A 27,994-nucleotide genomic window follows, 5' to 3' on the forward strand; every position below is an offset into this window, starting at 1 on the left:
TGTATACCTTTTACATTTTTCCTCTTGGTGTTTCCCCCAACATATCTCACCTACATCCTCACTTGGTCAAAATCCCCCATAACACGAGATGTTCAGGAAAAAGAACCAGACCAAAAAACAGAAGACAACAGCTAACAGTCCCAGCTCTGCCATCAACAAGTTATGCAATCTATTCCTTTGTTTTCTAATCTGTATAAGGATAAAGAGTTCAAACAAGTGATCATCAAGCAACTTCCTAGTTCTAATATTCTGTAACTTTATTTTTTCAAATGAAAAAGTTTTTAAAAGGGATTTTTCTCATTACTAGTCTTTGTATCCTTAGTACTTAACACAATATCCAGTACTTACAGTTTGCCTAATAAATACTTGTTTGGTGAATGAGAGTATCTGGTTTGTGACAGAAGTGTCAGCAACATTACACTTTTATGTCATCATTGTGATAAAATAGAAATATGAAATATAATGTAATAGAAAAGTGTATTTTCCATAATTCCAGGTGTCAGAGGCAGGTGAAATAAACTGAAGAGAATATTCTCCATTAAAGGAGGAATCAAACTGATGGGAATCAATTAGAATTTTTAGAGGTCTATAGATCATAAGAAAGGTCTTTTGTCAGAGCCATGGGCCTTTAGAAGGAAGCAGAGCCTGACAAGTGAGGCAAAGTAATTGATCAGATTGTGTGATGTGATCTCTCCTAACAGCCCTTCAAGTTTTCAATAATGCTATTTAATCCACAAAATCATAACTGATTGGATTTTTTCATGGAAAATAAAAAGAAATGATGAAGGTCTTTATATTGACTGGTATAGGCTAAATTATAATGATATAAACATGCTAGGATTAATATATAGGAGTGGCCATGAGAAATAAGTATGGGAAGGGGTACCTGGGTGGCACAGTCAGTCTCTTGGTTTTGACTCAGGTTGTGATCTCAGGGTCATGAGATGGGGCCTGGTGTTGGCCTCCACCTCAACGTTGAGTCTGTTTGAGAATCTCTCTCCCTTTCCTTCCACCCCTCTCACCACCTATATGCTCTCTCCCTCTGAAATACATAGATCTTGAGAAGGAAGGGAGGAAGGGAAAGGGAAAGGGAAAGGGAAAGGGAAAGGGAAAGGGAAAGGGAAAGGGAAAGGGAAAGGGAAAGGGAAAGGGAAAGGGAAAGGGAAAGGGAAAGGGAAAGGGAAAGGGAAAGGGAAAATAGATAACAGAAATTTTGTGGAGAATTCTGTATACAGAGTAACTGAGATATTGAGGGTTTGAACCAAATTTACCTAAATCTTCCAAAAACACCAACTGATATCTGGGTTATACATTCATTTCATTTTTAATAAATGGACACAAATGCATCCCTGGTCTACTATTAAAAATGTAATTATAAGGAACTAGTATATCAAAATTACGTATATATATACACACACACCTTTATACCTGTGATACATATAAACATGTATACCTTCAATGTACAACTGTAGGTAGATATATGTCTACAATGGAATATTACTCAGCCATCAAAAGAGTGAAATCTTGCCATTTGCAACAACATGGATGTAGAATGTACATCTAGAATGTATTATGCTAAGTGAAATAAGTCAGAGAAAGAAATACCACATGGTTTCATTCATCTGTGGAATTTAAGAAACAAAACAGATGAACATAGGAGAAGGGAAGGAAAAATAGGATAAAAAGAACAGAGAGGCAAACCATAAGAGACTCTTAACAAGAGAACATATCGAGGGTTGCTGAAGGGGAGGTGGGTGGGGGATGGGCTAAATGGAGGATGGGCATTAAGGAGGGCACTTTTGATGAGCACTGGTTATTATATGTAAGTGGTGAATCACCAAATCCTACTCCTAAAAACACTACTACAGTATACATTAACTAAGTTGAACTTAAATAAAAATGTGGAAACAAAGATTAACAGAAAAAGGGAAATTACCTTATCTTAATAAGTGAGACTATATTTGCTTTTACGACTATCCAAAAATCCTAACTAAAATTTTAAAAATTAACTCTGGATCTCTGCCTCTTAAACTTTTATCATACCAATAACAACTGAACCAAAGCAGTCAATGAGAGGAAATCATAAAAGAACCACTTGAATAGGTCAGCATTATTTTGAGGAGCAGATTGAAGCAAAAGATGTTCACTCATCTAATTACTAGGCAGTTTTCAAACTGCTCCAGTTCACATTCAAAAGGAGATCTAACATAATTCCATGTGGTATTAGCCCTGCTTCATACTTCTAACCACTCTTATCAGGAGCCACTTATCATAACATCTACGATTGTCCATCTCAGGATGCACTTGACTTATCAGTGAAATCATTACTTGAAAGGGTAAAATCATATAAGTGGCTGGGAGATGACAAGCCAGAAATTTTTTTTAATGGTGTTATGCTGAGGTTAGCTTTTGAAACTTTTTTCCCCCCCGGAACAAAAAAGATAACATGTTTACTATAGAAAGTTAAGCAATATAGAAGAGTTTCAATAAGAATAAGGTTAAATGTCAATCCAAATCCACCAGAGATGACCACTGTGAATGTCACTGGTGAACATCCTTTTTCACATCTCTTTACGCAAAGATGTAATTGTAAAAGCATATATAAATAACTTCATAATTCGTGTGAACTACTTTCTCCCCTTGATTTATCTGCTTAGGCTGCTACAATGAAATATCACAGACTGAGTACCTTAACAAAGGAAATTTATTTTCCCACAAATATAGAGGCCAGTAGAAGTCCAAGATCAAGGAGACAAAAAGGTCAGCTTCTGATGGGATCTCTCCTTCTGGCTTGTAGATTCCTAACTTCTCACTGTGCCTTCACATGGCTTTTCCTTCATGCATGCAAAGAGAGAGCTCTGGCGTCTCTTCCTCTTCTCATAAGGATACTAGTTCTATCAGATGAGGGACCAGCCCTAGTTACATCATTTAATTTTAGTGCCCCCCTAAAGGCCATGTCTCCAAATGCAGTCATATTGGGGGTTAAGATTTCAACATTTGAATTTTGGGAAGACACAATTCAGTCCATAACATCACCCATAAAAAGTTTAAAGATATTTAAATTCATATCAGTAACTATAGATCTACATGATCATTTCAAGGGTTTCCTAATATTCCCTTGTATAGATGCACTATTGTTTAAACAATTACACAGTTGTATTTTTTTCTTGATACCATAAAAAATGCTGCAATGAAAATACATATATTGTATGTGTATGTATGCTTGTGCTCTTTCCAACAATTTTCTCATGATAGATTCCAGGTAAAATTCTCTTTGTGGGAAATGAGTCTTTAGGAAATTGGTACCAAAGATGCTGTTGTTCTGGCTCTGGTCATTGATGTGAGTAATACAGTCTTCTTTTTCTGACTCAGGCATTCATGAACTGAGACAGCCTAAACTGTTGGTTTTGCCAGTAATGTAGAATCTCAGATGTTTCCCTGCTCTTGACATTTTTTTTTCTTGACACATTTTTACCACAATTTATGATGCCATCCATTATCCTTGGCAATATAGGGCATTCTCTACCTCAAGCCTCATATGGTTAATAGTTTTAAAACAGTAGAATCTTGTTTTATTTGTAATTTGTACAGGTTTATTGGGTATTTCTATCTTTAAGTATTAATTTTTCTATTATGTCTCATGATTGTTGTATAAAATTGGAAGAGTTCTTTGTACGTGAGGAATATTGGCATTTTGTCATATAGGTTGAAAGAAACCAGTTTATAAGTATTCAATGTGTGTTTTATTTTTTAATCAAATCTAAACATCTTTTGCCGTGGTTTTCACCTCTGTGTCATGTCCTCTCCTCTTCAAAATACATGAACACTGACTTATACCTCTCTAGAAATTCAAGTGGGTCATGGATTAGCAGGAAGAGTGCACAACAAACACACAGACACACACACACTTCTTGATTTATTCATCCACTTCGGTGAAAGTGAGGTCACTGCACAAATGAAAAGCAAATGCTTCATATCTCAGTATAGCTTCCTTGGCCCACACCCCAATACACTAATGACAGGGAGCCCAGTGACAATATTTTGTCCATGCTAAGCCACAATCCTTTTATAGTTGGAACTTATATCCCTATTCAGGAAGACTTACATGAACAATTCCTGAACTTAATTACACTTACAGAGACCCAGATCTCATGTACCAAAACTCAGCTTAATCCTTTTAATCCCCTGTCAGAGCATTAAGCTATTCTCATACTTTCACTTGTCCAGAAAATTTTAAGATTCATTTTTGAAACTTCTCCATTTCAGTCCCCATCCCTAGGAATTTAATTATAATTGCATTAAGTACACTATTTTAAGAAAAAATGATATCTGAACATATTGTATATAACTATACATTTTTTCCCCCAAGAATACTTTCATGTCCCTTACATCTTATAATTTTCTCCTTATTATCCTATACATGTCTTGGTAACTTTGATCTTTATTTTTTTATTGTTGACTGCTAATTTAAGTGGTCTGGACCAAGATTGTGACATAGAGGGCTCCTGAGCCTACCTCCTCCCATGAACATACCAAATCTACAGCTACATATAGAACAAATCACTCTGAAAGAAATCCAGAAACTAAATGAAAGACTACTACACATTAGTGAAGCAAGCAAAACACCTACATCAAAACAGAGAGAGGAGAGGCTGAGACACAATTTCTCCATAAACCTCACCTCTAATGCAGTAACACACAACCAGAAGTGAAACTCCTAACTTCCAGCTTCTCCTTGAGGAGTAAGTTACACTTACATCTGGTACTCCAACATTTCAGACTTCACTTTGAGAGAAGGACCCCCAAAATATCTAGCTTTGAAAATCAGTGGGGCTTGAGTTCATGAGGTCCACAAGGCTATGGCAGACTGTGAAATAGTCCTTAACAGGCTCCCATGGACTTACTGAGTTTATCTCCCTGGGGCACAGTGCAGAAGCAGCAGACTAAAATGGGCTCAGTCATTCTGTAAAAGGGGCCCATTTTCTTATATTATAAGCTTTGGTCTGAGGGGCAGGCTTCCAATTTAGCACACATCTAGGGGCCAGAGATTAGGGTCTCTTAATCTCCAGAGACCACAGAGGTTAGCAGTTGCCATTTTCATGCTCTCACTCCGCCTCATTTCAAGTGCCAGTATCTCCCAAAAATGATTTTGTGCACATGACTCACACCCCGACTTTTATGGCTGCTAAGGGAATGCATCCCTTGATTATGTGGATCTGATGGCCAATGGGGCTTAAGTTCGAAATTTTAACAGGACAGTAGCAAACAAACAAATCAAGCAAACTACAGTCTTTAACTATCCTCCCCACCAGGCTCAGTGCAGAAGGAACAGACAGAAACACTCATCTCCCAGTCTCCCCAGAATAAAAGGTATATTTGCATATTTTGAAAGTGCTGCCTGGGAACTCTAGCTTCCAATCAGCATGAATCTGGGCACTGACTGAGATTCTCAACCTTAGAACACTGAGTGGTCTTGGCACACCCTCACCTACTGGGAGCCACTACAAATAAAGAAACTTGCTTGGACAATCAAGATTCAAGAAACAAGTAAGAGTTAGGGTAGAGTTAAACAGCAAGTTTCATCTCCTGCACAAAACAACTTATTCAAGACTAGGAGAAGTCACTGTTTTATGAAATGCATAGAAACCAACACAGAGTCAAGGAAAATGAAGAAACAAAGGAATGTGTTCCAAATAAAAGAACAAGATAACCAAAGAAAAATACCTTTAATTAAATGGAGATGAATGATTTATCTGAAAAAGAGTTCAAAACAATGTTCATAATGATGTTCACGGAAGTCAGGAGAACAGTGTGTGAACAAAGTGAGAATCTCAACAGAGAGAAAACATAAGAAATACCCCCCCCCAAAAAAAACAGATCTAAGGAAAACTAAATTTAAAATTTTAATAGAGGGGTTCAAAAACAGACTAGATAAAGTGAAAGAAAAGATGGGTGAAATCAAAGACCAGGCAGTGGAATTTATTCAATCAGAGAAGCAAAAAGGAAAATAATGAAAAAAAAAAAAATGAGGAAGAGGTAGAAAAGTCATTTGATGGAAAAATAGAAAAAAACTACCCCCCTCCAAAAAACAAAACAAAACAAAACAAAACAAAAAAACTTCCCTAACCTGCAGAAGGCAGAGACTTCAGATCCAAGAAATCCAGAGTTCCAAATAAGGTGAACCTAATGAGATCCACACCAAGACACATAATTAAATTGTCAAAAGTTAAAGAGAATAAGAGAATCTTAAAAGTGGCAAGAGAAAAACAACTAGTTGTATATAAGGAAACCCTCACAAACCTACCAGATATTTTCAGCAGAAACAAAGAACTGAGAGAAAATCACTGCCAACCAAGAATACTCCATCTGGAAAACTGTTCTTTAAAATTGGATAAAGAGTTTTCCAGACAAATAAGACCTGAGGGAATTCATCACCATTGTACCAGTCTTATCAGAATTATTAAAGGGATTTCCACAAGCTGAAACAATAGGATGCCAATTAGTAACAGGAAAATACATGAAAGTATAAATATTAACAATAAAATACTCTAATGTTGTAATAGTAGTGAATTAAATGCTTATAAATTTAGTATGAAGGTTAAAAGACAAAAGTAGTAGGAAAAACATTTTTTAATGGATATGCAAGATGAAAAGAGGTGATGGCAACAATCAAAAACATAAAAGGTAGAAGAGAGTAAAAATGTAGAACTTTAGGGATCCCTGGGTGGCGCAGCAGTTTAGCGCCTGCCTTTGGCCCAGGGCGCGATCCTGGAGATCCGGGATCGAGTCCCACGTCAGGCTCCCGGTGCATGGAGCCTGCTTCTCCCTCTGCCTGTGTCTCTGCCTCTCTCTCTCTCTCACTGTGTGCCTATCATAAAAAAAAAATGTAGAACTTTAGAATGTGTTCAAACTTAAGCTCTTATTAACTAAAAATAGACATATAAATATGTTTTATGTAAGCTTCATGGTAACCACAAAGCAAAAACTTATAGTAGATACACAAAAGATAATGAGTAAGGAATCTAAGCAAACCACTAGAGAAAATCATCAAATCACAAAGGAAGAGAACAATAGAGAAAAAAAGTTACAAAACTAGAAAACAATAAACTGCCAATACTTACATATTTATTAATAACTACATTAAATGTAAGTAGACTAAATTCTTCAATCAAAACAGAGTGGATGAGTGTATTAAAAAAGCAAGACCCAACTATATATGTTGCCTACAAGAGACACTTTAGTTCTAAGGACACAGACTAGAAGTGAAAGGATGCAAAAATATATTACATTGCAAATGGAATCTGAAAGAAAGCAGGCAGAGGTAGTTACTCTTATATCAGACAAAATAGACCTTAAGCACCGTAATAAGAGACAAAGTCATTATATAATGATAAAGAAGTCAATCTGGGGAGAAAATATAACAATTGTAAATATGTATTCACCCATCATAGGAGCGTATATATATATATATATATATATATATATATATATATAAAGCAAATATTAACAGACCTAAAAGAAGAAATAACCAGGAATACAATTTACACAGGGGACTTTAACACACTACTTTCATCAATGGATAGATTATCCAGTCTGAAAATCAATAAGGAAACATTGGACTTAAATACAACATTAGACAGATGGACTTAACAGACATTTCCAGAACATTCTACCCAAAAGCAGAAGAATACACATTCGTATATGGAACATTCTCCAAGATAGATCATATATCGTGCTCAAAACAAGTCTCAATAAATATAAGACCAAAACCATACCAACCATCTTTTCTAACCATAAAATGGTATGAAACTAGAAATCAATTACAAGGAGAAAATGGAAAACTCAAAAATATATGGACAATACAAAGCCTCCTCCTGAGCAACTAATGGGTTGAAGAAGCCAAAAGAGAAATAGAAAATACCTTGAGATACTTGAAGATGAAAATAAAACATACCAAAATGTATATGATTCAACAAAGGCAATTCTAAGAAGAATGTTCATAATAAACACCTACATTTGGAGAAAAGAAAGATCTCAAATGAACAATCTGACTTTATACTACAAGAAAGAAAGAAAAGAAAGAAAAGAAAGAAAAGAAAGAAAAGAAAGAAAGACCTAAATTAATAGAAGGAAGGACATATCAAATATCAGAGTGGAAATGATTGAATTAGAGATAAAAAAAGACAACAGAAAAGTTAAACTAGTTTTTGAAAAGACAAATGAATAAAGGTGCTCCTTTAGTTAGACTAAGAAAAAAAAAAAGAGGGGACTCAGATATATTCAGAAATGAAGAAGACATTACAACTGATACCACAATATGAGGGATTGTTAGAGACTACTATTAATAAATTTATGCCAAAAATTGGACAACCTAGAAGTAAATTTCTAGAAACACACACCTACAAAAACTGAATCATGAAGAAATAGAAAATCTGAACAGATCAATTACTAGTAAAGAGATTGAATCAGTAATGGAAAAGCTCTCAACAAATTGAAGTCCAGAACAGGTGAACCTTACCAAACATTTGAAGAATTAACACCAACTGTTCTCAAAATCTTTCAAAAAATATAGAAACTCATTTTACAAGGCCATTATTATTTTGATTCCAAAACCAGACAAGGACACTACAAGAAAAGAAAATTGCAGGCCAAAATATTTGATGAACACGGATGCAAAAAACCCTCAACAAAGTATTAGCAAACTGAATTCAACAATATATTTAAACGATCATACACCATGACCATGGTGAGATGTCTTCTAGGGATGCAAATTAATCAGGGTGTAGCACAATGTGTATTAACAAATGATAGATGGTCTCTTCAACAAATGGTGCTGGGAAAACTGGAAAGCTACATGCAAAAGAATAAAACTGGTCCATTTTCTTACACCATATACCAAAATAAAGTCAAAATGGATTAAGGATCTAAATGTGAGACCTGAAATCATAAAACTCCTAGAAGAAAACATAGACAGTAATTTGACATTAGCTATAGAAACATTTTTCTAGAGGTTTCCTCAAGCAAGGTAAACAAAAGCAAAATTAAACTACTGGGACTACACCAAAATGAAAAGCTTTTGCATAGTGAAGGAATTCATCAACCAAATAGAAAGGCAACCCACTGAATAGAAGATATTTGCAAAGGATATATCTAATAAGGGCTTAATATCCAAAGTGCATGAGGAACTTGTACAACTCAACACCACAAAAAATAAGTAAATAAAATAATACAACTTAAAATGGGCAGAAGAGCTTAATAGATATTTTTCCAAAGAAGACATACAATGGCAAACAGACACATGAAAAGATGCTCAACATCCTTAATCGTCAAGGAAATGTAAATCAAAACTACAATGAGATATCACCTCACACCTGTCAGAATGGCTAACATCAAAAAGACAAGAAATAACAAGTGTTGATGAGGATGTAAACAAACAAACAAACAAACAAAGAGTGCTCACACACTGTTGGTTGGAATGCAAACTGGTGCAGCCACTGTGAAAAACAGTATGGAGTTTCCTCAAAAAATTGAAAATAGAAATACCATATGATCCAGTAATTCCACTACTGGATATTTACCCAAAGAAAATGAAACCACTAATTTAAAAGATATATGCACCCACATGTTTATTACAGCATTACTTACAATAGCCAAGTTATGGAAGCAAACCAGTGTCCATTTATAGATGAATGCTTAAAGACATGGTAAACATATACAATGAAATATTATTTACCCATAAAAAAGAATGAGATCTTGCCACTTGCAATAACATGGATGGACCTGGAGGGCATAATGCTACATGAAATAGACAAAGAAAAGCAAATAGCATATCACTTCATTTATATATGGAATTTAAGAAAGAAAACAAATTTTAAAAAGAGACAAACAGAATAGATTCTAATATACAGAGAACAAACTGGTGGTTGCCAAAGGGAAGGTAGATGGGGGAATGGATGATAAAGGGGATTAAGAGTACGCTCATTCCAATGAGCACTAAGTAATATACAGAATTGCTAAATAATTATACATCTGAAACTAACACTGTACATTAATTATACTTTGATTAAAAAAATAAAAGGATGAAAATTAGATGATCATTTCAACAGATGCAGAAAAAGCATTTGGCAAATTTCAACATCCATGATAAAAACTCTCAACAAACCAACTATACAAGGAACATATTCCAACACAATAAAGGTCAATATAACATAAGTTCACAGCTAACATCATACTCTAACAGTGAAAAGTTCAGAGCTTTTCTTCTAAGATCATGAACAAGATGAGGATGTCTGCTCACTATTTTTTTCTTTATAGTATTAGCAGTCCTAGCCAAAGTGGTTAAAAAGATTAAAAAAAAAAAAAGATGCCACAAAACTGTTGGGACTAATAAAAAAATTCAGCAAGTTTGCAGGATACAAAAAAAAAATCAATATAGAAAAATGAGTTGTATTTCTATATACTAATAATAAACTATCAGAAAGTGAAATTAAAAATACAATGCTATTCAATTGAATCAAATAAAATACCTGGAAATAAATTTAACCAAGGAGATGAAAGACCTGTACATTGAAAACTGCAACACATGGATGAAATAAGATATGAATAAGTGGAGATATTCAATGCTCATGGATTGGAAGGATATTAAAATGTCTGTAGTATTCAAAAATATACAGATTCAATTCAATCTTTATCAAAATTTCAATGGCATTTTTCACAGAAAGAATAAAGGATCCTAAAATTTACATAGAACTACAAAAGATCCCAAATAGCCAAAGCAATCTTGAGAAAGAACAAAACTGCAGACATCACAATTCCTGATTTCAAACTATATGACAAAGATATCCTAATCAAAACAGGATGGTATGGACATAAAACAGACATATAGATCAAGGGAACAGAATTGAAAGCCCCCAAAATTAAACCACATATATATGGTCACTTAATTTATAATAAAGGAGCCAAGAATATATACCATGAGGAAAGGTTAGTTTCTTTGATAAATGCTGTTGGGAAAACTGTACAACCACATTCAAAAGAATGAAAATAGACTATTTTATCACACACACACACAGTAAAGTGAACATAATTTAAAGACTTGAACATAAGATCTACAACCTAAAACTGCCAGTAGAAAGCATAGGTAGTAAGCTCTTTGACATTGGTCTTGGCAATGATTTTTTAAATTTGGCACCAAAAGCAACAAGAACAAAAAGAAACAAGTGGGAGGACATCAAACTAAAAAACTCCTGCACAGCAAAGGAAACCATCAACAAAATAAAAAGGCAGCCTATCGAATGGAAGAAATTATTTGCAAATCCTATCTGATAATGGCTTCATGATATATATCATACAAATAGCCAATAGTTACCTGAAAAGATGCTCACTGTCACTGATCATCAGGGGAATGCAAATCAAAAACCACAATGAAATATCACCTCACACCTTTTAGAATAGCTATTATAAAAACACAAGAAATAACAAGTGTTGGCCAGGATGTGAAGACAGAAGAACCCTTATGCACTGTTCGTGGGAATGTAAATTGGCTCAGCCTCTATGGAAACAGTGTGAAGGTTCCTCAAAAAATTAAAATAGAATTACCATAGGACCCAGGAGTCCCACTTCTGGGTATATATCTGAAGGAAATGAAATCACTATGTTGAAGAGATGTATGCACCGCCATGTTCACGGCAACATTATTTACAATAGCTAAGGCATGGAAACAACCAAAGTGCCCATTAATGGATAAATGGATAAAGAAAATGTGGTATGTGTATACACACACACACAATGGAATATTGTTCAGGGGTAAAAGAGATGGAAATCTTGCCATTTGTGACAACATGGATGGACCTCGGAGACATTATAAGTAAAAGAAGACAGAGAAAGACAAATACTGTATTATCTCACTTACATGTGGAATCTAAAAACACCAAACTCATAGAGACAGAGAAAAGATTGGTGTTGCCAGAGGCAAGAAGGGTTGAGGGTTGGGGGTGGAAGAAATGGGTAAACTGGTCAAAAGGTACAAACTTGCAGTTATAAGATTAAAAGGTACTATAGACGTAATATGTAGCATGATAATTACAGTTAACAATATGGCTTTGTATATTTGGAAGTTGCCAAGAGAATAGATCGTAAAAGTTCTCATCACAAGAAAAAATTATAACTATGTGTGGTTATTGTTGTTAATTAAACTTATGGTAATCATATAATATGCATATATCAAATCATTATGTTGTACACCTAAAACTAATGCAGTATAATATGTCCAATATATCTCAATTTAACAAACTTAAAAAGTACTATTATCTGTTACATTTTCCAACTAATTACGATTAGTGTATGCAAAAGCCATTGACTTTTATATATTTTATCGCCATTTAACTTATCTTCTGTTGCTACTAATAGTTTTTCAGTTGATTAGTTGCAAATTATAGTCCTATATCTTTAGTTTTCTTTAGTCTATCTGCCAGATAAAATAAAGGACCAAAAATTATTTGTTCAGTTAAACAATAGATTAAGTATTTCCCATCCAATATTTTACAAATATCAATACTAAAAAATTATTTTGTTTTTGTGAAATTCATATTAAACTGGCTGTCCTATATTTTTATTTGCTAATTCGGGCAAATCTAGTTGCATTGCAACTACAAGTGTCATGGTAAATAATAACGATTATAGCATTGATGTACTGTTTCTGATTTTACTAGGAATACTCTATAGTGTTTCTCTACATACTTTGATGATTGCCGATTTTATAAATTCAGCGGGGTAGGAACCACTCACAAATCTGTAAACTCAATCCCAGCATAGAGCCTGCCATGCAGTTAGTTGTTCAATAGATTCTGGCTCAGTGAATGATATGCTTTATGATGTTAGCAGAGTTTGAAAAAGACAAAATTATATAGCTTAAGCTTTATTATTTTGTAGAACTATGTAGGAATGTTTAGCTTGAGTGGTAAACAAGATGAATGCGTAATCAGCTGTGAAAAAAAATATAAGCAATCAATAGCCATGAAGAGTTTAGGCTCTAGAATCAAACTGCCTGTGTATACCTATCACCTCCATTTTTCATTCACTGCCTGATTCTGGGCAAGGTTCCTCTGAACTTCAGTTTGCACATCTATAGAATGAGAACAATGATTGCATCTACCTCATTGAGTTAATATGAGGCAAATTCATTGTAAATAATTAGCACAATGCCTGGCAGAGAGCATTTTAGGTAAATGTCACCTACTCATGTAAGTTATTATTACAGCTACTCATTCCTGAACACTCAGCAAGGGCTAGGTACTCTTCTAAACATTTTACATATAATTTCATTTTAAGTAATAAAAATAGCAACCTTCACCTTAGTGTTTACTCTCTAGAAAAACAAAGCAAATGATTAAACTTTTTTAGAAGTTGTAAGTTGGTAATAAGATTTATAAAAAAAGAAGCCAGTGATTCTCCAGTTGTGTTTCTGGGACCAGCAGCAGTGTTATTACCATGTGTGTTAATTTTCTATTGCCACTCTAACATATTATCACAAATTTAATGATGGAAATAACAGAAATTTATTATCTCACAGTTTCTGTAGGCCAGATGTCTGGGCATAGCATGGCTCAGCTGGTCCTCTGTTAAGAGTCTCACAAGGCCAAAATCAAGGTGTCATCAGGGATGCACTTCTTTCTAGAAGTTCTGGGAATGAATCCCCTTTCCAGCTCATTCAGGTTGTTGTCAGAATTCAGTTCCATGTAGGACTGAGGTCTCTTTCCTTGGGGTGTTTGAAGCTGTTCTCAGTTTCCAGAAGCCAACCACATCCTTGGCTTACTGCCCCCTCTATCTTCAAAGCTAGCAAGGACAGAGTGAATGTTTCTCATGCTTGAACTCTCTCTGACCTCCCCTCTTGCTTTTAAGGGCTCATGTGGTTACATTGAGTCCACCCAGATAAACCAAGATAATCTCCTATTTTAAAGTCAGTTGATTAGCAACCAGAATCCCATCTGCAAAGGCTTTCCACAGCAGTTCCCAGGCTAGATTCTAATTGTATAACCAGGGGATGGGATTCCTGGTAGGACATCTTTAGAGTTTTGCCCATCACACCTGGGAACTTTTAGAAATTCAAATTCTCTGGCCCTAACCCAGCCTTACTGAATCAGGACTCAGAGTGGGGTCCACCAATCTGGGTTTTAACAAGCCCTTCAGCTGCTTCTGATTCATGCACACCAACATTTGAGAACAATTGAGATAAGTGGAAGGATTAAAGCATATGGATTGATTTCAAAACTTAAAGCCAAGAAAATCTGTTCTCAATTTTAAAGTGAATCTCTGGAACTTACTTTAATAAATTGTTTTTAATACATGGCTATATTAATTTTATCAACTATTACTGATTCCAGTTTTATTCAACAGTGATGGATCTCAATTTAAGTTTTTTTTTTTTTTTTAAGATTTTATTTATTCACAAGAGACACAGAGAGCGAGAAAGGCAGAGACACAGGCAGAGGGAGAAGCAGGCGCCATGCAGGGAGCCCGACGTGGGACTCGATCCTGGGACTCCAGGATCATACCCTGGGCTGAAGGTGATGCTAATCCACTGAGCCACCTGGGCTGCCCTCAATTTAAGTTTTAATGGATACAAATTAAATTTTTATTTCCAAACGAAGTTTTGCCATGTGTACCTTCTTGAAAAAGAGTCTGGTTTATGGAGGAAAGCCCTTAAACATGAGAATGATTTGTAATTAAGAACACATGAGGAGCTCCATACAGGAGCCTCAAAACCCCTTTAAATATGGTTGGGGGGGGTGTCTGAGCAGGACTTTCTAGGCATGACTTGCCATTTATTCACTGTTTACCTCCTTCATTTGCAATTTTTAATTTCTTAACTTCTTCTGAAATATCAATTCTAGTTCTCAAATGAAATGAGATTAATGTAGAAGAAATGAGATACAAAGGGCAACAGGAAGGAGACAAAAGCGAGGTGCTTGGGTGCCTCAGTCAGTTAAGTGTCCAACTTTTGATTTCGTCTCAGGTCATGATCTTCCAGTTGTGAGATCGAGCCCCACTTCGGGCTCTGTGCTGGGTATAGAACTTATTTGGGCTTCTCTCTCTCCCTCTCCGTCTGCATCCCCCCTTTAAAAAAAAAGAAGGGAAAAATTCCTCTAGAAGATGAGTCTTCAAGTTGGTTTCCCAATTGGCTGGACTGTGTGTACAGACAGTGTGCAAATATAGACCAGAGGGGAATTATTTCCTGACTAAAATATGCTAAACAGACCCTTTTATCCTATATAACTATACTAGATAATTATATCAAATGCCCTAAAGATGTTTTTAAATGAAAGAAGAATAATGTAGTATGAAATATCTTTGCAAAAGAAATGGCAAAAGATTGACAAAGCTGCTCTTGTCTATAATAGAATATACTTTCCTAAGTTGTAATGACTTAAATTTGCCCATTGCCTATATAAAATTTGAGGATGTGCAGTCATAGTAGGTATTAAACTTGACATAGAAATCATTATAGAGGGCAACTGCGATGGCTTAGCAGTTTAGCTCCTCCTTCCGCCCAGGGCGTGATCCTGGAGACCTGGGATCGAGTCCCACGTCAGGCTCCCTGCATGGGGCCTGCTTCTCCCTCTGCCTGTTTCTCTCTCTCTCTCTCTCTCTCTCTCTCTAATAAATAAATTTTAAAAATCTTTTTAAAAAAAGAAATCATTATAGAATATTTCCTTGAATTTCTTTCCATGCACCTTGAGAAACCTACCAGATCCTCAGTGACTTTGGACAATTAGTTTCTTTAATCATATCTCACACCATAGGATCCAAGTTCTGGATCAAGCTCAAAGAAAACCACATTAGGCTTCTAAGTCCACGATTATAGTTGAGCTAGTCTATCATAATTGCTGGAAACTGAAGGTTTGTGTACCCTCAGCATTCATATGTTAATCCCTAATACCCATCATCATGATATTAGGAGGTGGAGCCTTTAAAGAAGTGATTAGATCACAAGGTTAGGCTCTGGTGAATGGGATTAGTACCCTTATAAAAGAGACTCCAAATGTGAGGGCATTAAGAAGAGAGTCATCTATGAACCAGGACTCTGGCTTTCTTTCATCAGACACTGAATTTGCTGGTGCCTTGATCCTGGACTTACCAGCCTCCAGGACTCAAATAAATTTCTGTTGTTTAGAAGCATCCGGTCCATGGCATTCTGTTATAGCAGCCTGAATAACTAAGGCAATAATGGTTTGTGGGTGTTTTTTGTTGTTGTTGTTTTGTTTTTTGTTTGTTTGTTTTGCTGTTTTAAGTTTCTTAAATACGCAGGACAATTCTCTACCACCAGCCCACAAATCTCAGGAAAGAGTTCATGTAAAACTCCCAGCAGAATCAACTCTAACTCAGGGCACACATACTGGGGACTTCCAGGAATGATGGGTCAGATATCTTGTGCAAATTATTTAAACACACGATGGAGGAATGGACTCCCTTCAATTTGTTTTTTAAAAAATCCCCACTAAAGCAATCTCACAGCCAAACTTGTCACTTGAAGGGGGAGATTAACTTAAAATTACATGAAATGGTCTTTCCTGCTAACCTTTTCTTCTCCCTTGTGTGTTTCTGAAGCAGAAACAGTCACAATTCGATTTCAAGCTTAAAAAAAAAAAATAAAATAAAAAGGTTCAACCTCATGGTCCTGGCATCGGACCCGGCTTATCCCGTCCCCCGGCAGGCATTTACCCGGGAGTATTGCCGTTAATGTGGCATGTCAGTAAATGGAGACTCTCAGAGTTAAGGGTTAATCAAAATAATTGAGGTGATAGCAGTTAACTCTCGGGAGAATCGGAGTCCTCATCAGAAGCTGGCTGTACATGAGAGGGGAAGAAGGAAAAAAAATGTTAAAGCCACGGCTCTTTGAGTAGAAACCTCCAGGTCCCAGCTGGCACACGGGCTCAATTAGCGGCTTTTAGCTTAGTGGAGAGTCAAGCCTCCCCAAGCCCACTGGTGCTCCAGGCATTTTATTGGCTCATTAAATAGAGGATTTTGCTTTTCAGGCCCAGCCAAATGTGATGTGCTATCCAAACAGAAAGTCTGATGAGAACGGCAATAGCTGCCACGAGTGCTTCCTTTCCCCTGCTCCGCGCTTCTCTTTTCTCCACCCACCTCCCCTACCCTTGATTAGCATCCCGGGATTCTTAGGAAAGTAAACAGCAAGAGGCTCTACCGCAGGTTCTGCAGATTCAGAAAGATGCGAACTTAGTCACTTAGTAGGTACGTTTTCAGCGTGGGTGTGAGATTGTCATTCAGGTATATTTCCTACCTCAAATGGCTCAGAGACCTAGAAGGTGAGGATGAGGAAGACAGACCCAGAGGACTTCGATGTTACTAAATAAATGTCACTTCAGTGAACTAAAATGTCTAAAAGTCAGAAATCATCCATGAACTCAAGAAAATGTTGGAAAGCTGCCTAACCAGAGCTGGAAAAGTTGAAAAAGAGGGTTTGCCTCAATTACTCATCCTAATTAAGGATAACTTCTCTAGATTAATCTCATATACAACAAAAGTTCGACTCATCTTTGAAGAGTGACCTGTTTGAAAGTCCAACCCGAGGCAGGTTGGACTTCCAATGCTAAAATAATAAGCCAATAGAATGAAAGTGGGGGAGCACTGAAGAGAAATGTGCTGAAATTTCTGGATGTGATCCCAGCACACCCTGGAGGTTCCTCCTTCCCTGCACTCTTCCAGATTTTTCCTTTCTCTTTTTGAAGTAAGCAGCTTAGAAAAACTGAAAAAAATCTATCTAAAAACAATCTGCCATGCCATTTGCCATGCACATAATCCTACTAGATTATTTTTAAAAATAATAAATATTAAAACCATCCAACAGATATAAATGAAGTTGTGGTAATATTGAATGCATTCATATGGTACTGCTGGCATTCCGAAGTAATGAAACACTTAACTGGTGACATCCTGAGAGCAATCTGGTCATATGTATTAAGAAGCAAAAATATGTTTATACCTTTCGGCTGAGGGAATCCCACCTAGAAGAATTTATCTGAAAATGAATAAATACATAGAAGAAAAAGTCATATACTGAAATCCATGTAAAAATCAATCAACCAACCAACCAACCAACCAACCAACCAAAAAACTACTGAACTCTGACTCTGTGCTAAATACTTACCCCACAAAGATGAATGGGAAATTGTCTTCAGTTACAAACTTCAACCCCTTTACTCTCTAATAGGAGAAGACGGGGACATAAAAAATTGCCATATGATGAAAAAAAATTGCATCACCTGAGGCATGTTACAGGTATCGTAGTTAACACAGAGGAGGTAGGAGAAGAAATAAAGGGGGGGGGGCATTTATTCCACATATATTGTAAGTGCTGCGCTAGGTTCTGAGAATAAGTAAGCAAAACAGATAGTACATGCATTGGAGATGGCCACAGTAACCAGTGGTTCCAGATGCAAAGAGTGGCGTATGGCCCCCTGAGAATGAAGTGCCCTAGTATATTTTGGGGAACTGTATGCAGCATGGTATTTCTGGAGCACAGAGTCAAGGGGTAGGGGAAAGTGAGTGAAGAGAGAAGAGAGGGCAGGCTGTGGGGAACTCGTGTGCCAAGAAGAGTGCTGAGACTCCATTCACCCTGTACTTGACAGAGCATCACTGAAGGATTTGTAGAGGAATGACAAAGTCAGATCTGCATTTTTAAAGGCGGGTTTGTCACCAGTGTAAAAAATGAGCTGGGTCAGGGCGGGCATGGGAGTGAGACCAAGTGGGAGTTTGCTCTAACAGCCTAGATGAGAAATCACAGAAACTTGAACTAGATTAGTGCCAGAGGGAACAGAGAGAAGACCAATTCAAAGGACCCGGTACAACAGGCCTCAGCATTCACCAGGGATTGGTCCTTGTAAATCACCCATCTGATGACCATGGCAGTGCCTACAGAAGTACCTGGCTTTCTCCCAAATAACTTTCCATTTCCATTTAGAGCTTCCTATCCTGTGCCTGCCTAACTACTGTAAAGTAAATAATTTTTCATTTTTTATTAGATCTTGCTCTTCCACTTGAGTAGTCTTGCACCTAAGCAGGAATGCCCACTGAAATTCTTTCATAATGATAAAGTTGGTTATGGAGCTGGCCTGAAACACTGCCAAAATGACGTGCCACTAATTCATCTATCCAAGTGATTTTCTTTAGACTGTCTTCTCTTTCTCTCTTCATTCCTGTCATTAGCAATAAGTAGTTAATATTCAGTTTTAAATAGAACTAATATTTCATAAGAAGTCAAGGCTTGTTTTTGTCACTGTAAATGCTAGGACAAATAAGGAAACACAATGCTGAAGGCAGAATGGTTTTGGCAGACAGCTCAGAGCAGCGATTTGCTTCTGCATAGTAGCCTGAAACATCCTACATTAAATTTTGCCTCAGAATGTAATGCAATAATGCTTGTAACACAGTTAGTATTAGTATCTGGTATAGAGGGAGCATTCCAGAAGTGTTAGCAATCCAATGTAATTCCGAGTCATATGACTAATTTTTTTCAATTAATGAATATGAACCCTCCACCTCAGGCCAAAAGGATTTTAACTACAATTTCAAAATGCATAAAAATATGTTTTTAAAAGGGTTACTCAGGTATCAAAAACCATATGCTAAAAACTATAGTATCCATAAAGATGCCCAATATCAACATTAAGTGAAAAAAGTGCAAGCTGCTGATGTACATATAGCATGATCTTCTCCGGGTAAAAAATATATAAAAATTTTGTCTTAGGGAAATATCAGCCTTTACAACTCTTTGCATTTTCAAAATAAAGTGATGGAAAACTTCACAATTGTCTTAGGGAAAATACTCATGTGTTATGTCCAGGATAACTAGGTTTGTATTGCCTGACGATGTTTTCGGAGTCTTTTGCTGTCCAATGGAAGCTCTCTCCCACTGAGAGTGGCTAAGGAGGTTGGAAAGTGACATTTCAGTGGCTGTTGAAGGGATTTTATGTTCACACGCTGTGAACACATGTATTCCCAGAGTGGTGTTTTTCTTTCTTATTTTTTAATCTTTTAAGAGTTCACATGTCTGTAAAATGTCACTTAATGCCACTGGGATTCATGCAAGTTGAAGCTTCTACCCTTGGTATAAAAATAGAGGTTATTACCTACCATGAAAAAATGTGAACGGGTCATCTGAGGGATTCCCTTCCAGAGGGAAAGTAGCACATTATTGCTAATCTGTAAGAGCCAAGACTGAAACTTCCTCCAGTAGGATAGAGATGATGTGGGGCAAGAATTCTTTGAAATGTGAATGAACAGGAGCACCTAGGTAGCTCAGCAGTTGAGCCTCTGTCTTCAGCTCAGGTAGGGATCCTGAGGTCCCCGGATCAAGTCCTGCATCAGGCTCTCCACAGGGAGCCCGCTTCTCCCTCTGCCTATGTCTCTGCTGCTCTCTCTGTGTCTCTCATGAATAAATAGACTCAGGCCCTATCCCAGACCAACTAGATCAGAATCTGCATTTTATCAAGGTCTCCAGGGAACTTGTAAGCGCATCAGAGTTTGAGGATAGCGAAGCTTGAATCAGTAGTTTGTTGGGCCACTGTCATTAACATTTTTTTAATGAAAAAAAAATACTTGGTACATTTATTTTTCTAGAAATTCTCTATAGTTTACATGACTACAATATGGCTATTCTAACTTATTTGGATAGATATACCTCTGATGCTGCCACTTTTCTTACAGAAAATTCATTTATATGTACTTTTAAATTTTATTTACTTACTTGAGAGAAACACAGAGCACGAGCAGGGAACAATGGCAGATGGAGAAGCAGACACTTTGCTGAGCAGGGAGCCAGATGCAGGGCTCCATCCCAGGACCCCAGAATCATGACCTGAGTGGAAGGCAGATGCTCAACTGACTGAGCCACTCAGGCGCTCCCTCATTTGTATTTTTTTAAATGACTCACTTTTAGGAAACTAACCAATTTCTTAATTAAGAAATTACTCTAGTTGGTGGACTTTAAAAGAGCCCAAGAATAGTGCAAGCCACAAAGTCATAGGTTTACTGAGAGGTAGAACTGGCCTGAGTGAAACTAAACACAGAGACAAATAGAAGAGGAATCGCTAAGAGTAACTCCCAGGTTTCTGGCTTAGGCATGCGAATGGACACTGAAACCCATTCGTGAATGGAGGTATATGATTTGGAAAGAAACATCATGAGTTCAATTTTGGGACATGCCAACCTCTGTGGATTTTCCAACTGGAGATACCTAACAGGCAGTGAGACACACAGGTCAGGCTTGGGAAAGAAGTTTGAGTTGACAAGATAGTGGCCACTGATATAAGGCCCAGAACAGGCCACTTGAGCATCAGGATTAAGGTCTGGTTCCTTCTCTCCATCTGTCCTTATCCTAGCCATTTAATAACAAGAGCACCTCTGATGTTCTCCACAATGTCCATACAATACTGAACATGTCAGCGAGATGTGATGTGCCCACCATGAAACCGTATCTTTACTCCCTAGCAGTGGAGGGGCTGCTAAGTCCAGTCTAACAAGGCCATTTGGGAAGTTTCAGGAAGTCTGCACTGGAGTGGATTGGGTCCAGGCAGGGCAAATATAGTTTCCTAATATTATCCCAAACCAGGTTGAAGATTGGACCTCTCCCTCGGGTTCTCCAGCCTAAACCAGAGGTAACCATAATCATTTCACTGACATGTGTGAAGTGTGTGTTTCCTCTCATACCTCATGTGTCCTGGTTTTCTATGAGATGTCTTCTAACAATTGCATTGGCACACTTGCTTCTAAAATAAATATTGACCTTAGACTAAAGTAGAACTTAACCCTGAAGGGTAAATTCTGGAAAGCTGCAAGTAAGAAAAGAAGGAAATGTGTTAGGTAATGTCTCCCACTATGAAATCACTAAAAAATCTTTCAGAGAAAAGTTGACTTTTCGCCATCCTTTATATTTCTTGGTTGTTCAAACCTGACAGTCCAACAAGTGAAGGTATTTCTTTCATTGGCACAATAATACATTCAAATTATCTCAAAGAGAAACGATTCAGTGTGTTTGGGTTTTTGAATTTTTTGAAGTTACCTACTATGCAGTATCAATTATAGAGCACATGTTTATTCGGATAATTTTTCTTTTATAGACAGCACCCACCTAGAAAACCCAACTGCTGCAGGTGTGAGAGAAAAAGTGCATTCATACCTATTTCATAATGTCTCTTTAATGAAAGGGGATATTTAAATTCTAAAAATAGACAACCAATTCAAGCAGGAATGAAACGGCACATCTTGGATAGTAGTTTGTGTTTCAGCTGAGCTTGGCTTTTGGGGGGACTGACTGCTTCTTTCTGCTTGGGGAATACTTTCTCACAGACCAAGAAGAGGGGCTCAGAAAGGATAAATACTACTTCAATGGAGCTTTCAATTGAACCCTATGTCTTGCTTCTGGTACTCTATAATTTCATCAAAATCAATGAAAGGGATCCCTGGGTGGCGCAGCGGTTTGGTGCCTGCCTTTGGCCCAGGGCGTGATCCTGGAGACCTGGGATCGAATCCCACGTCGGGCTCCCGATGCATGGAGCCTGCTTCTCCCTCTGCCTGTGTCTCTGCCTCTCTCTCTCTCTCTCTCTGTGACTATCATAAATAAATAAAAATTTTAAAAAAATCAATGAAAGAAGAGAGAGTCATGTCAGAAAAAAAGTTAGTCAATAGCTATATGCCTTTTATATAAACTCAAGGAAAATGTCCAAATAATTTAGTCATTTTGCTAGCTAGCTTTTAAAAAAAAGATATTATTTATTTATTCATGCGAGACACACAGAGAGGCAGAGACACAGACAGAGGGAGAAGCAGGCTTCCTGCAGGGAGCCCGTGGCAGGACTCGATCCCAGGACCCTGGGATCATGACTTGAGCCAAAGGCAGATGCTCAACCACTGAACCACCCAAATGCCCCTGCTAGCTAGATTTTCAAACAGGCACCTACTCACATTAAACACCTATGGAAAGCTCCAAAGGGACTGCAGAGATGGAAGGCAGGACGGGAGTGTTCACCAGCTGGGCAGAACTTGATCACAGTAACATGAGCTGCTGAGGTAGGTCCTTTTCATAGTGGCCACTTCAGTCACGAAAGAAATTATTCAGAGACATGAGATGATAATGTTTCTGTGAGCTTCCTTCTCTGATGATAAGTGCAAGAAAATACAATTTCAAAAGATTCAGTGGATGAGATTTAATGGCCCTTGTCTATCAGCTGTATTATTTCACAGTCTCCCATTTCTTGAGCTGCATGCCAGGCCCTATTCCTCACGTATATTATCTCACTTGATGCTCAGCAAGTCAAGTTTCAGTTATAGAGAAACCTATCCTTTTCTATTTGCTCCCACACCTTTACTGTTAACATTCCATGAAGGGGTTGACCTTCATATGACAAGATCCTTATCTACCAGGTCACAGTTGACTTCAGACCTGACATTAGGTAAACTGTGCCAGTGAAATTCGTTCTGGTAAGAATTTGTAGTTGTATATAGATCACCAAGTTGGTCTGTGTTAAACGTTATAACCAATAAATGTTCTACTGGAGAGGCCATGTTGGATCCATTTTCAAGTCTTTGGAGAGAATGAAGAATGATACAAAGACCATTTGGCCTTAATTGACTCAGAAGTCACATCAGTGCCAGACTGTATTTCAGTTCCCAGATTCATTTGTTTATGAGGCCCACTACACTTCCTGTCCTTAGGGGTTCGTAAGACACCCATATCCTTACAATTATTTCTCCTTTCTTCTTAAACTATCTTGAGTAGATTTCATTCAATACTACACAGTGATCTCAAAGAGAGTATTCATACCCCCACTCTACTGATGAGGAAAGAGACTCAGAGAGTTGAAGCACATTGCCCACGATCATGCAGATAGTAACAAGTAGAATTTAAGCCCAAATCTATATGACTCCTAAGTCTGAGCTTTTCACCACTAGATTAATTTAGACCTCAAAATTTCAGCATACATCGAGGACTGCTACAGCCATCTGCGTCTACTCAACTAGAGCCTTTGTGATTTTCAGAAGTCACTGCTGTGTCTTCTTGAAGTTTAATATGCAAAACGAATGTTCATTGGAAACAGACAGGCATAGAATGTCCATATTTTTATCTACATCATTACGTGGAGGGAAGTGAAACTTCCTGCTTTCTAGCTGAGTTGGCCTTCTTTCAAGGACTCCAATTCTAATTGCTTTTGCAGAACATGTATACCTCCAGTAAGTTAGACCCATCTCCTTCTATAAACAAATTTCATTTTCTTCTGATCAATTTTCTATGCACAATTTATCATCACCAGACCATCGTTATTGTTTATCTTCATGGACTGTTTCCCAGAAGAAATTGACGTGTATTTATTTTTTTCTCTTTGTAACTAGCTGCAAACCCAGTACTCCTGTAACTTCTGAGCAGCCCAGTTTTAGAATTTAGCTATTAGCCCTCCTTTATGGAGAAAGAAAGCTCACTTAAGTGATCCTATTACCCCTTCTGAGCTCTCTTGGCTCTTATCCTAGGATGTGAGGCCTCACCAATCCATCACCCCATATAACTGCTTGGCTCAAAGAATCTGGATTTGGGCCACTCTGATTCAGTGATTATGTGCATGGTTTAGGTTAAGATGTTTTTATTGTAGTTCAAGCAAAAAACCATCACTTGCTGTAAATCCATCAACTTTGGTTACTTTAAATTTGCTATACTCATAATACTATAACATCAACAAGAATTTTTTAAAAATTATCTAGATGCCCACCACTCTAATAATCACCTTCCTCAGTTTGGCTACTTTCTTTTGTGTCCTGCTTGTATAAATGTATACATTTTCCCCACTTTTAACCATAACAGATGCTGCTTTGTATTTATGTTCCCTTCACCAAATTTGTCAGGAAGCACTTTTCTGTAGTGCTAATTTTTAAAATTGTCATTTGAGTGGCCACATCCACCAATGTTAGATGTTAAACTCCTCATGTTTCCAGTGACTTCTTTAAACAATTTTATATATGGTAACTACCTGGCCTTTAGGTAGCAAGCTCATCGTCATCCCCCTTACTCTCAGGATTGACAGGCATTTGCCATACACAAGCGAAGGCCAAACTGGCAACAGGAGAGTTAATCCCAGGATAATAATCAGTTAATCATTTGCCTGGTAGGGGGTAAATATGGGTCTATCACTTTCTTGGAAGTAATCTTGGCAGAAGATTTTGAGAGTTTCCTTTGTAATTAATTTAGGGCCGAAAAACAACAGAAAAAGAATCTGGGGATAATGGCAATGGTGCCTTTTATCCTAAGGACGATGCAGTTCAGGAGGGGATATGCAGTTCTAATTGAAACTCACGTTTTCTATGAGCACTTGAGGTTACATGCCTCAATCTTCTGTCCAAATAGGTCTCGATACGTTACAGAGAAATTGAGGATGCAGTTTTCTACCTTCTGATCACGGCTGAAGCTCAGAAGGACTTGAGGTGCCTCTTTTTTTTTTTTTTTTTTAGATTTTGTTTATTTATTCATAAAGACAGAGAGAGGCGCAGAGACACAGGCAGAGGGAGAAGCAGGCTCCATGCAGGGAGCCCGATGTGGGACTCGATCCAGGGTCCCCAGGATCACGCCCTGGGCTGTAGGCGGCACCAAACCGCTGTGCCACCGGGGCTGCCCTTGAGGTGCCTCTAGTACTATTAGTGGACATCTTTGAGTTTTTCTCATCCAGAGCCTCAGTCAGTGCTTCTAGAAGGCCTGTGTGACTCTTTTGGCTAGTAGAAGACACAGTGATTTAGGCCTGCAGAAATGTAAATCTGGGCAAGAATAAAACTACTATTTATCCTAAAACACACACACACAAACACTTTTCAGAACAAATCAGTTCATCTCCTTATCAAATACAAATACATGGAACCACACAATAACAACAACAAAAGGGAGCACAGGGAGTAAGGAGTATCCTATGTTTCTCAATGTGTGTTTTGCCGACCCTCAGTTTTACTTTCCATAAGGCGTTTCACCCTTATTTACATCAAGTCTGGTGTTTAAAAAGCTAGACAATTTGCTACTTTGTTACTTGGTTGCCATCAACTACAACGTACTCAATTCACTTGTTCGGAGTCTTTTTCCACCCTCAGAGAAGCCTATCTCCCATCAGCTCCATTCTTCTGGGCCACACTTCAATCTGACTAGGGTCACTCCTTTGCCCAAAGGTCTGCATGCTAGCCTTCCTGGAGCTGCCTGAAATACCCCCTTCTCCTATCTTTTGCAGTGGCCACGATGATGTTCCTTCCAGCTGTTTCTAAGCTGGTTCCTAAACTCAACACTGACTCAGCCCAGATCAGTAAACTCACCATTAAAAGATCAGACTATTTGAGCCATAACCAATGTAGATTTAATGCAGTCAATCCCTTGCCCAACAATTCTAAATTAAACACAGACACTGAACATGTGTGTTCTTAAGAACTAAAGGAGGAAACACCATTTGCCAAGTTCCAAAAAGTTTTAAAAAGAGATTTCATTACAGGTAATCTGTGGAGGATGGTAGGTATCTTTAAAATTACCGGTGGTAATGCCAAAAAAGAGAAGCTAATCTTAACTAAAAGCTTTTTTTTAATTAAAAGCTTTAATTAAAATTAAAAACTAAGTTCAGTGGGCTTTCCTTCGATCTCATTCTCACTGGCCACTCCAGTATTTGAGTGGGCTAGCCACCTGTCCCTCCAGTCTCACCTCAATTCCCATGCCCCCACCCCTGCCCCAGCTTGATTTTCCATTCATTCTCATTCTCACTGCACCTTCTCTGTTCCCTTCCAGGTACTTCCTATTCCTTCAGGGAGTCCATTCACTCCAAACACCCGCAATTATCACCTACACATGGCTTCTTGGTATTAGTTGGGAATTTGCAAGTAATAACAACCAAACTTGAACCAGCATAAAAATTTAAAAGATACTTAATTAAAAGTATCCTAGACAAGAAAGAAGTTGAACCTTAGCAAAGCCTCAGATCAGGGACTCAAAACATGTAGCCTTTCTTACCTATTTTTCTTTCTTTTTCAGTATGTCAGTTTCATTTTCCTTTGTGCAGAGTTTATATCTGTTTTGATACAAAGAACGAGTAGACTGGGCTGTAATGTCTTGGTCACAACTCCAAATCTCTAAAAACAGATATTGAGGGATCCCTGGGTGGTGCAGCGGTTTGGCGCCTGCCTTTGGCCCAGGGCGCGATCCTGGAGACCTGGGATCGAATCCCACATCGGGCTCCCTGCATGGAGCCTGCTTCTCCCTCTGCCTGTGTCTCTGCCCCTCTCTCTCTCTCTCTGTGACCATCATAAATAAATAAAAATTAAAAAAAAAAAAAGATATTGATTGGCTCAGCTTGGGGATGGGTCTTGAATAAATCCATTTTAACTGGGAGTACTATCATGGGAAAGGGTCAGGTGCTCATCTTGGATGGATCAACTATGAGCTGTCATAAGAACATGGTATCTCCAGTTGTCACCTACTGACTTAACCTTTTACCTGAACACATAAAGATACTGTCACATGCTAACACTTCAAATTTCACAAGCCTGACACTAACCTTATAATTTCTCATCTAAATAATATGTCACCCTACCCCACCTGGTGTGGTACTGGTACTGTTACTCTTCATCAGTGAATAGTACCAGCATTCTTCCCACATCCCTGACCAAAGCCTTGAATCACTCTATCTCATCTCTTTCTCTATCTCCTCTCTGATGCAAACATCAGCTTATATACAGTAATATTTAGTGGACATTCACTGTGTGTCACTAAACGGTCTATACATTATTGCCCTTAATTCTCAAAACAAATCCACAAAGTAGATACTGTTGGTAAAGTCATTTTCCAGTTAAAGGAGACGGAGGCCCGAAAAAATTAAGCAACCTGCCCAAGCTCACACAGCTACTAAGTAATGGTGCTAACAAGCAAATTTATTTTGACTGCAGAACCGAAGCTCTTAACAATCATGCCATA

At 37.7% G+C, this 27,994-nt stretch overlaps 1 long non-coding RNA gene across 3 annotated transcripts in view; it reads right to left on the reverse strand.

Moving 5' to 3' along the window:
- Positions 1 to 27,994, reverse strand: part of LOC144303803 (uncharacterized) — a 78,458-nt gene that overhangs the window by 49,584 nt on the left and 880 nt on the right. Inside the window, exons 2-4 of one of the 3 annotated variants that reach the window (XR_013370776.1) lie at positions 22,981 to 23,171; positions 21,727 to 21,848; positions 18,002 to 18,037 (exon numbers count right to left, since the gene is read on the reverse strand). This is a non-coding gene — a long non-coding RNA (uncharacterized LOC144303803). Of the gene's footprint in view, positions 1 to 18,001; positions 18,038 to 21,726; positions 21,849 to 22,980; positions 23,172 to 27,034; positions 27,093 to 27,994 lie in introns of all 3 variants that reach the window. The other 2 variants (XR_013370775.1, XR_013370774.1) reach the window with 2 other exon arrangements.

Source organism: Canis aureus, chromosome 33, assembly GCF_053574225.1.
Source record: "Canis aureus isolate CA01 chromosome 33, VMU_Caureus_v.1.0, whole genome shotgun sequence".
Classification (NCBI taxonomy): Eukaryota; Metazoa; Chordata; class Mammalia; order Carnivora; family Canidae; genus Canis; species Canis aureus.